This window comes from Palaemon carinicauda, chromosome 27 (assembly GCF_036898095.1).
Source record: "Palaemon carinicauda isolate YSFRI2023 chromosome 27, ASM3689809v2, whole genome shotgun sequence".
Taxonomy (NCBI): domain Eukaryota; kingdom Metazoa; phylum Arthropoda; class Malacostraca; order Decapoda; family Palaemonidae; genus Palaemon; species Palaemon carinicauda.
Window position 1 is genome coordinate 28,372,955 of NC_090751.1, and position 12,734 is coordinate 28,385,688.

General features: G+C 31.3%; 1 protein-coding gene across 1 annotated transcript in view; it reads right to left on the bottom strand.

Moving 5' to 3' along the window:
• The window catches only part of LOC137620639 (centromere protein F-like), a 265,316-nt gene that overhangs the window by 103,699 nt on the left and 148,883 nt on the right, over positions 1 to 12,734 (bottom strand). The gene's annotated exons all lie outside the window — the stretch shown is intronic.

Consider the following 12,734-nt stretch of genomic DNA (forward strand, 5'->3'; position numbering starts at 1 on the left):
TTCTCCCATTTTCATTTTTTAGTATATGCAAATAATCGTTTTTGTTCGATTCAGTTCCTTTTATTGCAGATGTTTAACTAATATAGGGCGCCATAATAAACGGGAATACAGTGACCATATCCGAAAATAAAATAAGAAAGTAAAACGTTATAAATTTATTGAAAGTTTGATCTGAATTTAGTGTTCATTATTTAATTTAATTTAATTTAATGTCTATACGTGGTCATACTATTATTTAGGAAAAATCTTATAAAAAAATAGTTTTATCAGAATGTCTTTAAGTTTAATAGCAGTAATAACAATAATAATAATAATAATAATAATAATAATAATAATAATAATAATAATAATAATAATAATAATAATAATAATGTGAAACAAAAGTGGCCAATAACAATATAAGGAAACAATATGGCTTTTGATTCTCCACCATAAGAATTACGACATAACTTCAGCGCTGCCTAAAATGGGCAAGAAAGATTTGGCTCTCGTCAGCATAGAAGTCTCCTGTCATAAGCCCCGCTTGGATGAGTCAGCTGGGGTGGGGGAGTACCCATCTTCATTTGTTTATTTAGATACAAGTACTCTTACTTTGGTATTGGTCTCTTATCAATGTTTATTTGACCTCTGTACTTATTCTCCAAATATGTCGTTTTCTTTCCTTTAAGAGGATTCGAATCTAAAAGATATTATTTATATGTCAAGTAATTTTCACTGTTGTATTTATACGAAAAGATATCTCATTTTATATTCATTCTTTCAGTCTACAGTATCATTTACTTCCTTGGTTGTATATCAGAGGTGATTAATACGATACTGTTACTTATCTGTTATCATTGTCACTCGACGAACTGGAACCAGATTTGCGATCAATTAAGGATTAAACAAAATGAAAAAATGTCTAATGATCGATTATCTAACACTACCGTATATCGAGGGTTTCTTAAGAAGTAGAAGAAGAAGAAGAAGAAGAAGAAGAAGAAGAAGTAAAACAACAACAACAACAACGACAACCTCAACAACAACAAGACGAAGAAGGTGGAAGGGATTCTATTAAATAAATAACATCCTTGGGAACGAACGAGTTTTCACACAGTTTTCAACCAGTTTGATCAGTTCGATGCCTGTCTTTATAGAATGCCATTTCATAATTATTATTATTATTATTATTATTATTATTATTATTATTATTATTATTATTATTATTATTATAGATTACTATCCTCAGATACATACAAACAGATAAACAACCAAGAGAAGCTAGTTTCTAAACAACGTAAATACTGTTTTACTAAAAAAAAAAAAAAAATAGTGAGAAGTTGACAGCAAAACAGAAAAAAAAATCATACAAATGAGGCATACACATGAAGGAGTACAAGAAATTCGTTGAATTACGCCCCCCCCCCCCCCACCCACAAAAAAAAATTGTGTGATATATAGGTTTTTATAAAAAATACCATAATTCTGTTGTTCACAAAAGGAAGAGATACAACATACATGAGTTAAACCCTGAATATCGCTATCATATGTGATAAGATTGCATTCCTTTTGAGATTATTCATTCAGCTTTAAATAGGGTCGAACCTTCAATCAGTGAGTGACCGGTATTCGAGCCTTTTGATGTGAGCTTTAAACCTTTACCTGTCTGGTGACACCTGATTTAATTGACCTTCGACCCATACAACGTAACAGAGTATGCAGATAAGACATAAATCAAAATTAACCCTTTTACCCCCCGGCTCTTTGGAAATTTCCAACCCAGAACCCGCAAGGGGTTATTTTTTCCCCAGCACATTTTGCAGTATATTTTTTTTTAAATTGCTCTAACAGCCTTAATTTTTGTCATAGAGAAGTCAGGTTGGTCTCATTCTCTTGGAAAATGCCTGAATGTTTCCAAAAAATTATCAATTTTTTATAGCATTTATTTTGCAAAGACGTACCGTACCGGTAAAGGGGTAAATGGGGGTAAAGGGATGAGTTTTGTAAAACGTACCAGTACATCCTTTGGGGGTAAAAGGGTTAATTTCAAATGATATAAATGCTCTCTGACCAAAGATCTGGCAGTAATTTTAGTCATCTGAAAGCGTATGCTTTTATACTACACTGGATTTCTACTTCCACTTCTATCCTTATTTTCTTTGGGTTGGGTCAAGTAAATACAGCGGACTGTCTCTGTCCTTAATTTTAGACCAAAAAAAAGTTTTCATCAATGATGGATATTAATGAATTAACTCTATTACTTAAATGATTAAGGGATGAATCATACTATTTATATAATTAAGGAATTGCTTATTATATCTAAATATGATGATAAAGTAACCACTGAAAAAAAATATATGTTGCATTTCATCATTGAATGTGAAGAGAATTTTACATGAAGTCACTGAGGGAATCAAGTAAGTTAATGACAATTCATCGTCGAAGAGAGGGTGGGACGTTTGTAAAGAGGAGGAGGAGGAGGAGGAGGAGGAGGAGGAGGAGGAGGACTTTGTGCATTCCTCCCGGTGTCTGTAATATTAAGATATCCTGCAGCTGGGAGTCGAGTGAGGGTTTCCTGACATGTGGTGGTTCTTCCAGGAAACCGATTCTTCTCTGTCCTACATACTCATAGAAGTGGTAAAAGCGGTAGCAGTGACAGCAGTAAGACATAAGCAGCAGTAGTAGTGGTATTACTATCAATAGTAGCAGTAGTATAGAGTTCTTGTAGTTGGGGGGGGAAATATATTAAGGACGACGATAATGGTGATGCTTGAAAAGCAAGTCTTCACCAAAACAGTAAAAAAAAATCACAATAAGAAAATATACAAATAAGAAATATTTGAGAAGATTAACAAAAGACAATATTCAGAGCAATCAACAAAATGTGGTGCCACTTTTAAAAGGAAAATGTGGTACCAATTTTGACAACAAAACGTGGTGTCGGTCTTGACAACAAAATGTGGTGCCAATTTTGACAATAAAAAGTGGTGCCAATTTTGACAACAAAATGTGGTGCCAATTTTGACAACAAAAAGTGGTACCAATGATGACAACAAAAAGTGGTGTACATTTTGACAATAAAATGTGGTGCCAATTTTGGCTACAAAATATGGCGCCAATTTTAACAACAAAATGTGGTCCCAATTTTGACTACAAATAATGGTACAAGTTTGGACAACAAAATGTGGTCCCAGTTTTGACTACAAAATATGGAGCCAATTTTGACAACAAAATGTGGTCCCAGTTTTTACTACAAAATATGGAGCCAATTTTGACAACAAAATGTGGTCCCAATTTTAACTACAAAATATGGTGCTAATTTTGACAAAATGTGGTCCCAATTCTGACATATCATGAGCATATAGTTTATCCTCCTTTCACCTTTATACAAATCTAATAAACTGGAGACTAAATACATGAACGGTTTTCTGTTCTCTCTAAGGACAAAATCCTTTACCCTCTGTTCGGAAGCAAAGCGGCAAATATGCGATCCGGAAGCGAATTCCCCCCTCAGCACTTCAGTCCCCCATCCTGGTCTATCAGGGTACGAAGTCGTGGGTGTCTCTGGAGTACCGTCAAGTAGTAAGAGGGCGGTTGGGCCGAGAGATGACCTTTGCATATTTGTTAATGGCGTGGCAAATAGGAGATTAGGAAATTACATTGATCTTGCATATCAAGGGGAACTAGATCACAATGTTTCTTTTTTAGCAAGCGTGTTTAAAGGTTTAAAGGTTTCTCATGAATGGCATGGGCGAGGGATAGTGACATTGACCTATCAAGCAGGACAATGCCCTGGAGACAGACCATATATGCATATGACAAACGCTCAAGCCCCCTCTCAACCCAAGCTACGATCAAGGAGGGTCAAGCTATGGCTGCTGATGACTCAGTTGATAGACTTATATGCTTCCCCAAGCCCCCAACCATCCTTAGCTCACAAGGATGGTGAGGTTGCAGCGACTAAAGGAACTAACGAGTTTGAGCGGGATTGGGACCCCAGTCTGGCGTTCACCAGCCAGGGACGTTACCACATCGGCCACCACAACGTGTTCTCCTTTCTAAATGTAAGTTATAAGTTGGTATAGATCACAAAGTATTTTCTCTTTTATAATTTATTGTGTGTAACTATCTTCCTTTCATAGCATAAGTTCTAGGATGGTTACAAATTAGTAACAGAAAATCTAAACGACTTCATAAGTACTATGATACAAATATTTATTATTTTGTAATGTATTGTAATGGGATATATTATGCCCATTTTTTAATCATAAAATAAAAATTATATACTTTAAGGCATTGGGTTGCCAATAACATTAAACCAAATAGACGGTGAAAAAAAATATTTGGATAATGGTGATGGTGTAACTCGATAGAATTCCAGGTAAAAAATTATAATCTTTATATCTAACTTTTGGAATTTTCAAATGAAAAACCTGAGAGAGAGAGAGAGAGAGAGAGAGAGAGAGAGAGAGAGAGAGAGAGAGAGAGAGAGAGAGAGAGAGAGAGAGAGAGAGAGAGAGAGAGAGTAACATTTCAACCATTGAAAAATCTTATAATACTACTTTTCATTAACTTAAAAGTCACATCTAACGTTATGATATATATATATATATATATATATATATATATATATATATATATATATATATATATATATATATATATATATATATATATATATGTATATATATATATATATATATATATATATATGTATATACATATACATATATATATGCATATATATAAATATATATATATATATATATATATATATATATATATATATATATATATATATACTGTATATATATATATATATATATATATATATATATATATATATATATATATATATATACTGTATATATGTTACTATATAATTAAACTTTAAATGAGAGAATTCAACTAACGTTTCCTAGCACAGTTTGAACTTGTATTTGGTGAATAACAATAGTAATAATAGTTATTACAGTTAACTGTATGAATACACTTTGGAAATACACTTTGGAAATAACGAGAAAAGGGAGAAGAATTAACCCCCAACATCTTTGGAGACGATAATCACCAATCCTCAAGGTATATATTAGCTTAATAATAATAATAATAATAATAATAATAATTATATGATAATAATAATAATAGTAAGCATTCCATGCTGTATAGTCGAACTAGTGAAATAATATCACTCTTGGAAGCAAGCCAAGTTAAATAAAAAAAAAAATAAATAAAAAATAAATAAATAAACAAATAATAATAATAATAATAATAATAATAATAATAATAATAATAATAATAATAATAATAATAATACCAGGCTGGATAGTCGAACTAGTAAAATAATATCACTCTTGGAGACAAGCCAAATTTAAAGTTAGGATAATAATAATAATAATAATAATAATAATAATAATAATAATAATAATAATAATAATAATAATAATAATAATAATAATAATAATAATAATAATAATAATAATAATAATAAGCATGCCATGCTATATAGTCGAACTATTAAAATAATATTACTCTTAGAGGCAAGCCAAATTTAAGGTTAGGATAATAATAATAATAATAATAATAATAATAATAATAATAATAATAATAATAACAACAACAACAATAACGACAATAACAACGATTATTATTCCATGCAGCATAGCTGAATTACTAAAATAACATCATTCTGAAAAAAAACATAAAGCCAAATGATAGTCGGAAAATGATAAGCCAATATCCAAAAAGGGGGAAAAATAGCAGTGCAAATTCAATGTTGGAAGCAGTATCAGTCAAACCTAACAACGGCCGAAATGATTCAATGCGCGATAATTGCTTTCAGCGTAATGAAGTAATAAAAATGCAGTTGGCCGGCTTCGAAGGTCAAACCCCAAACAATAGTGAATACTGAAAATGCAGGCGTCGGTTTATATATATTTTTAACACAGTACAATGCAGGAAAAATATTTTTACTGATATGTAAGTTCAAGTGACCTATTGTTATGCATTTAAAAAAAAATGTGTGAGTTTACATATCGATGTTACTGTATTGTTGTACTGTGATTTTACTAATTACGGTTGTTTCAATGCTGAATATTGAAAATGTGAGCGTCAGTATATATACATTTAACACATTACAATGCAGGAAAAAATATTTTTACCTATACAGTATGTAAGTTCGCGTGACCTTTTGCTGTGCATTTAAAAAAAATGTGTGGCAGTTTACATATTGATAATGTTATTGTACGGTTGTACTGTAATTTTACTAATTACGGTTATTTCTATGCTGAGTATTGAAAATGCAGGAGTCAATATATATATATTTAAGACAGTACAATGCAGGATTTTTTTTTTTTTTTTTTTTTTACCGATTTTTAAGTTCAAGTGAGCTTTTATTATGTATTTAAAAAAATTTGTGGGAGTTTACATATCGATAAAGTTACTGTACTGCTGTACTGAAATTTTATTAACTACGTTTGTTTCATGACGTAATTTCCACCTCGTTAGTGACATTATTAATCTCTTTCTGTGTGGTGGAACGTATTTGGGAAGTAATGAGAAATGTTAATATAATCTGAAAACGTTAGACACAGATACTAACCTAACCTAAGCTAACCTTACCTAACATAACCCAACCTAACTTAACCTAAAGCAACCCGGTATTTCAAAACCATACCCACATTAAGTAATTTGACAATAGCAAAAAAATGCAAAATCAATAGTCAATTAAACATTGAGTTTCAATATCTGCTTACATAATTAGATTTAATGATTGACGTATATGATAGTGAATTACGTCATCACTGCCAACTATAGTCCATTTCTTTTAGCGATGCATATTTGCACCGACTCGCGGCGGTGCCCTTTTAGCTCGGAAAAGTTTCCTGATCGCTGATTGGTTAGAATTATCTTGTCCAACCAATCAGCGATCCGGAAACATTTCCGAGCTAAAAGGGCACCGCTGCGAGTCGGTGCAAATATGCATCGCTAAAAGAAATGGACTATAATCCATGCACTGATAAGCGAAGCTCATATCGGCTTATCGCTATCTCTTCCAACTTTCGATCAGATTGATAAACCTTAGAACTTATTATTAAACAAATCTAATCTTTTATTATGAAATTGTCATTAAAGCAGGTCCTCAGACAAATAAAACAATCAATAATAAACTTCAAGTTCTCCTTCCATCATTTATAGCAGTGATTCTTAAACTGGGGGGCGCCAGGAGCTTTCAAGGGGGGCGCAAGTAGTTAAAATAGTAACAATGAAAATCAAAATGTAGTAATTATGATGTCTTTTGTTTTACAATACTACATGAATATGGATAAATCAATTACTAAGGAGGATGTGTAATATTTTTTGATGTGGTCATGATCCATGAATGATTGTATTAAGAGTAAAAATTATGTTCATTTTTGCAGTAATTTATACTTTTTCCAGTATTTTCTATCAATGTAATAACTGTAATCTGTATAATGCTAAAACAGTTTGAAAAAGGATTAATTTTGTTTCATCATAATATATTGATTTTACCCATTTTCTATGAACAATGTTTATTTTATTGAAATAATACTTCCTACTTTGGCAGAAATTTCAAGGGTGGGGAGGGGGGGGGGAAATGGGAACTATGCTTAATGCAGAAGGGGGGCGCAAGGCAAAAAAGTTTAACAACCACTGATTTATGGCCTTTAGTTCCTCTCAAATTACTCCATTGTTTTTGTGTTTTTCTTTTTAATGATACTATTCCTAATCACTCATAATCATAATACAGTATTAACCTATCAGTATAAGCAATTAGTGTCGGTCCATCAATTTGATTTCTCTTCACCTCACATTAACAGACTTCTTTCTAAAATTATTACCTCCGCCAACGAAGTTGGAAGGAGGTTATATTTTTGCCCGTGTGTGTGTGTTTGTTTGTGTGAATGAGTGTTTGTTTGTGGATAGCTTCCTGGCCATAATTCTAACCGTAGAGTAATAAAACTTGCATTGATTAACTGATATGTAAAAAGCTGGAAATTAAATTTTGGAAGGTCAAGGTCAAAGGTTAAGGTCACGATCAAACAAAATGTCCAATTCACGTAATCAGCCATAAGTTTGGACAATCGTTGTCACAGAGACTCCAAACTTGGTTCATATTTGAGAGTATCAAAATCCACGCCAATTAATACATGTTAAATTCAAATCGCAAGATCAAGGTCGAGCTAAAGGTCGAGATATAAGCTGCCGCGGCGGAGGTCTGCGCTCTACACATTGGAAGCAGAAGAAAGCAAGTTGGAAGCAGAAGAAAGCTAGAGGAGCACTCAGTAGAGTGCAGACCTCCGCCGCGGCAGCTTATTTCACGACCTTTTGCTCGACCTTGATCTTGCGCTTTGAATTTATAAGACAACTTTTTAGTCAAAGCCCAATAGAGTTGTGGTGGCCTGGTGGTAGCGTACTTGCCTGGTAATATCCAGACAGGGGTTCGAGTCCAGCTCAAACTCTCTAATTTATTTGGTTGTTGCAACCTCACCGTCCTTGTGAGCTAAGAATGGGCGGTTTAGGGGGAGCCTATAGGTCTATCAGCTGAGTCATCAGCAGTCATTGCCTGGCCCTCCTTGGTGCTAGCTTGGATGGAGAGGGGGCTTGGGCTCTCACCATATGTAATATGGTCAGTCTCCAGGGCATTTTCCTGCTTGATAGGGCAATGTCACTGTCCCTTGCCTCCGCTATTAATGAGCGGCCTTTAAGCCTATGAACAGCTTCACCTCCGAGTGGGCGCTTTCGGGTAAAGCTTTACCCCCGAAGAGGTGAGGAGGGAGAAAAGGGGGGGGGGGGGCCGGATACCGGGAACCAATAATTTGCCTGGAACCACTCAGACTAAACGCGCTAGGGATGATGCCATTATATTTGGCCAATTTGTGTCCCTTTGGACATTTTATGGAAATTTCAGTCAATTGATCCTCAAGCTTTTCAACATTTGCATACAAGATTCACAAGCTTTTAACAGATGCTATTTCCAATCAAATATTCTACTCTTATATCTCAAGAGGCATAAGTCTAGCAGCCGCATTCCACATGTCACTTCGTGAAAACACCAAATGCCAAAATATCTGATGTGCTTTGTAATGTTTCAAAGCATATGGTTTTTTGTTTCCTTTTTCCATTCATACAAGGGCACTGTATTTATTGAGATAATGTTAATCGATATAGGCTTATTATAAGTAAACCGTTATGAATTACTATTTTACAACTAAATATTTGTTATAGGGAAAAAGTTTTGTAGACATGCAATTACTTTAATAATAATAATAATAATAATGGTGATGATAATAACAATCACATCAATAATACAACAATAACAATAAAAAATATCAATATTAATAAAGTAGGACTTGAAATAGCACAAAAAAAAAACTCTTGCAAAGAAAAAAACACCTCATCCAAATGACACTCAAAAAGCATATGCTAATTTCTAGCGAATAAAAATAAAGTTCCAATTCAAAGTTGATATTATCATTCAAACCTAACGCCGCCAAAAAAAAAACCGCTCAATGGGATTATTGTTATTAATGCAATGCTACGATAGAAAAAACCACTTGACCGACTTCGAACTTCGAGCCCACGCAATACATTAAAGGGAAGTGGTGATTCAATGCAAATATTTCGCGCAATTCAGTGAAAGGTAAATTCATTTATCCTTCTCTTCGAGTTTGGGCTGATTTGTGCCATGTACATTTTGCAGGTTATTATTATTATTATTATTATTATTATTATTATTATTATTGTTGTTGTTGTTGTTGTTGTTACTTTCTAATCTACAACCCTAGTAGGAAAAGCAATATTTCTTCCCTCGGTAAAATTTCTTTTGATTATTGTTTTTACTATAGATTTTCACTATAGATTTACTTTGCTGCTATTATCGATTTTTATCTTTATCAAAATTGTTGCTTTTAACGATTTTTATCTTTATCAAAATTGCTGCTTCTAACGATCTTTTATCTTTATCAAGATTGCTGCTTTTAACGATTTTTAACTTTTATCAAAATTATTACACTTAATATTGTTTTTATTGATCATGATTGCTGCTTTTAATGATTTTTATCTTTAACATCATTGCTGCTTTTAACGATTATTTTCTTTAACACAATTGCTGCTTTTTAACGATCTTTATCTTGATCAACATTGCAGCTTTTAACAATTTTTATGTTAATCAAGACTTATTTTTAACGATTTTTTCTTTTTAAAGATTGTTGCTTTTAACCATTTTCTATCTTCATCAAGATTGCTGCTTTTAACGATTTTTATCTTTATCATGATTGATTGCTGCTTTTAACGATTTTTATCGTTATCAATATTGCTGCTTTTAACGATTTCTATCTTTATCAAGATTCATTGCTGCTTTTAACGATTTTTATCTTGATCAAAATTGATTGCTGCTTTTAACGATTTTTATCGTTATCAATATTGCTGTTTTTAATAATTTTATCTCTATCAAGATTGATTGCTGCTTTTAACGATTTTTATCTTTATCAAAATTGATTGCTGCTTTTAACGATTTTTATCGTTATCAATATTGCAGCTTTTAATGATTTTCATCTTCATCAAGATTGCTGCTTTTGACGATTTTTATCTTTATCAAGATTGTTGCTTTTAACGATTTTTAACTTTATCACAATTGCTGCTTTTTAACGATTTTTATCTTTGTCAAAAGTGTTGCTTTTAACGACTCTTATCTTTATCAAGATTGTTGCTTTTAACGATTTTCATCTTTATCAAGATTGCTGCTTTTAACAATTTTTATTTTTGTCAAGATTGTTGCTTTTAATGATTTTTATCTTTATCAAGATTGATTGCTGGTCTTAACAATTTTTATCTTTATCAAGATTATTGCTTTTAACGATTTTTATCTTTATCAAGATTGCTGCTTTTAACAATTTTTATCTTTTTCAAGATTGTTGCTTTTATCGATTTTCATCTTTATCAAGATTGATTGCTGCTTTTAACGATTTTTATCTCTGTGAAGATTGTTGCTTTTAATGATTTTTATCTTTATCAAGATTGATTGCTGCTCTTAACAATTTTTATCTGTATCAAGATTGTTGCTTTTAACGATTTTCATCTTTACCAAGATTGCTGCTTTTAACAATTTTCATCTTTATCAAGATTGATTGCTATCTTTAACGATTTTTATCTATATCAAGATTGATTGCTGCTCTTAACAATTTTCATCTTTTGTCAAGATTGTTGCTTTTAACGATTTTTATCTTTATCAAGATTGATTGCTGCTTTTAACGATTTTTATCTTTATCAAGATTGATTGCTGCTTTTAACGATTTTCATATTTATCAAGATTGCTGTTTGTAACAATATTTATCTTTATCAAGATTGCTGCTTTTAACGATTTTTTATCTTTATCAAGATTGATTGCTGCTTTTAACGATTTTCATCTTTATCAAGATGGTTGCTTTTAACGATTTTCATCTTTATCAAGATTCCTGTTTGTAACAATATTTATCTTTATCAAGATTGCTGCTTTTAACGATTTTTTTCTTCAAGATCTCTGCTTTCAAAGATGTTTTTCTTTATCAAGATTGGTGCTTTTAACGATTTTTTTTTATCAAGATTGCTGCTTTTAATTATTTTCAAGATATATTCAATAACAAAAAGCCTATTAATAATAATAATAATAATAATAATAATAATAATAATAATAATAATAATAATAATAATAATAAAATTAGTAATCAACGACAAAAACAGCAAAATCAATAATAACAATTCCACACTATTGCAAACAAAACAACCCCAAAAATACTATTATTTCAAACCGAAACCAAACACAGAACAGCCAAAATGCTAAGCGGAACTGACAAGCCAATATCCACAGCGCAAAAACACCGGTCAAAATTCAATGTTGGCTGTATCATTCAAAACTAACAGCGACCAAAAAATGGTTAAATGCGATAATTGCTTTCAGCGTAATGAAGTAATAAAAACAAAAACAAAAAAACACCTACGCAATGCTGGGTATAAAATGTTTGGGCGTCAATATATACTTTCTATATAACAATGAAAGTTGGGACTATTTTTATAAATCCGAGATATCAATTCAGTTTTTGTTTTGCACTTTTATACGTAACAACAAAATAATGATATATTGATTTTAATAGTAGTTAGATGTTCTATATTGCACTTTGATATATATATATATATATATATATATATATATATATATATATATATATATATATATATATATATATATATATAAATACATACATATATATGTATATATAATTTATATATACTGTGTATATATATATATATATATATATATATATATATATATATATATATATATATATATATATATATATATATATACATATATATATGTATTCATAGATATATATGTATATATATATACATATATGGATAGATATAGATATATATTTACTTGCTAATCAACAACCCTAGCTGGAAAAGCAGAGTGCCATAAGCCCAGGAGCCTCAACATGGAAAATAGCCCAGTGAGGAAAGGAAACAAGGCGAAATAAAATATCTCAAGAAAAGTAACATCAAAATAAATACCTTAAGGTCTTATTTATGAGTGTTTAGGAAATGGATATTATCATACATGTGTTTTAACTGTCATGCGCGTTACTACACAAACAAATTAAACCTGAAATTGCAGCTGTTTGACACTCGACAGTTGCAACAAATTAAACCTGAAATTGCAGCTGTTTGACAGTCGACAGTTGCAACAAATTAAACCT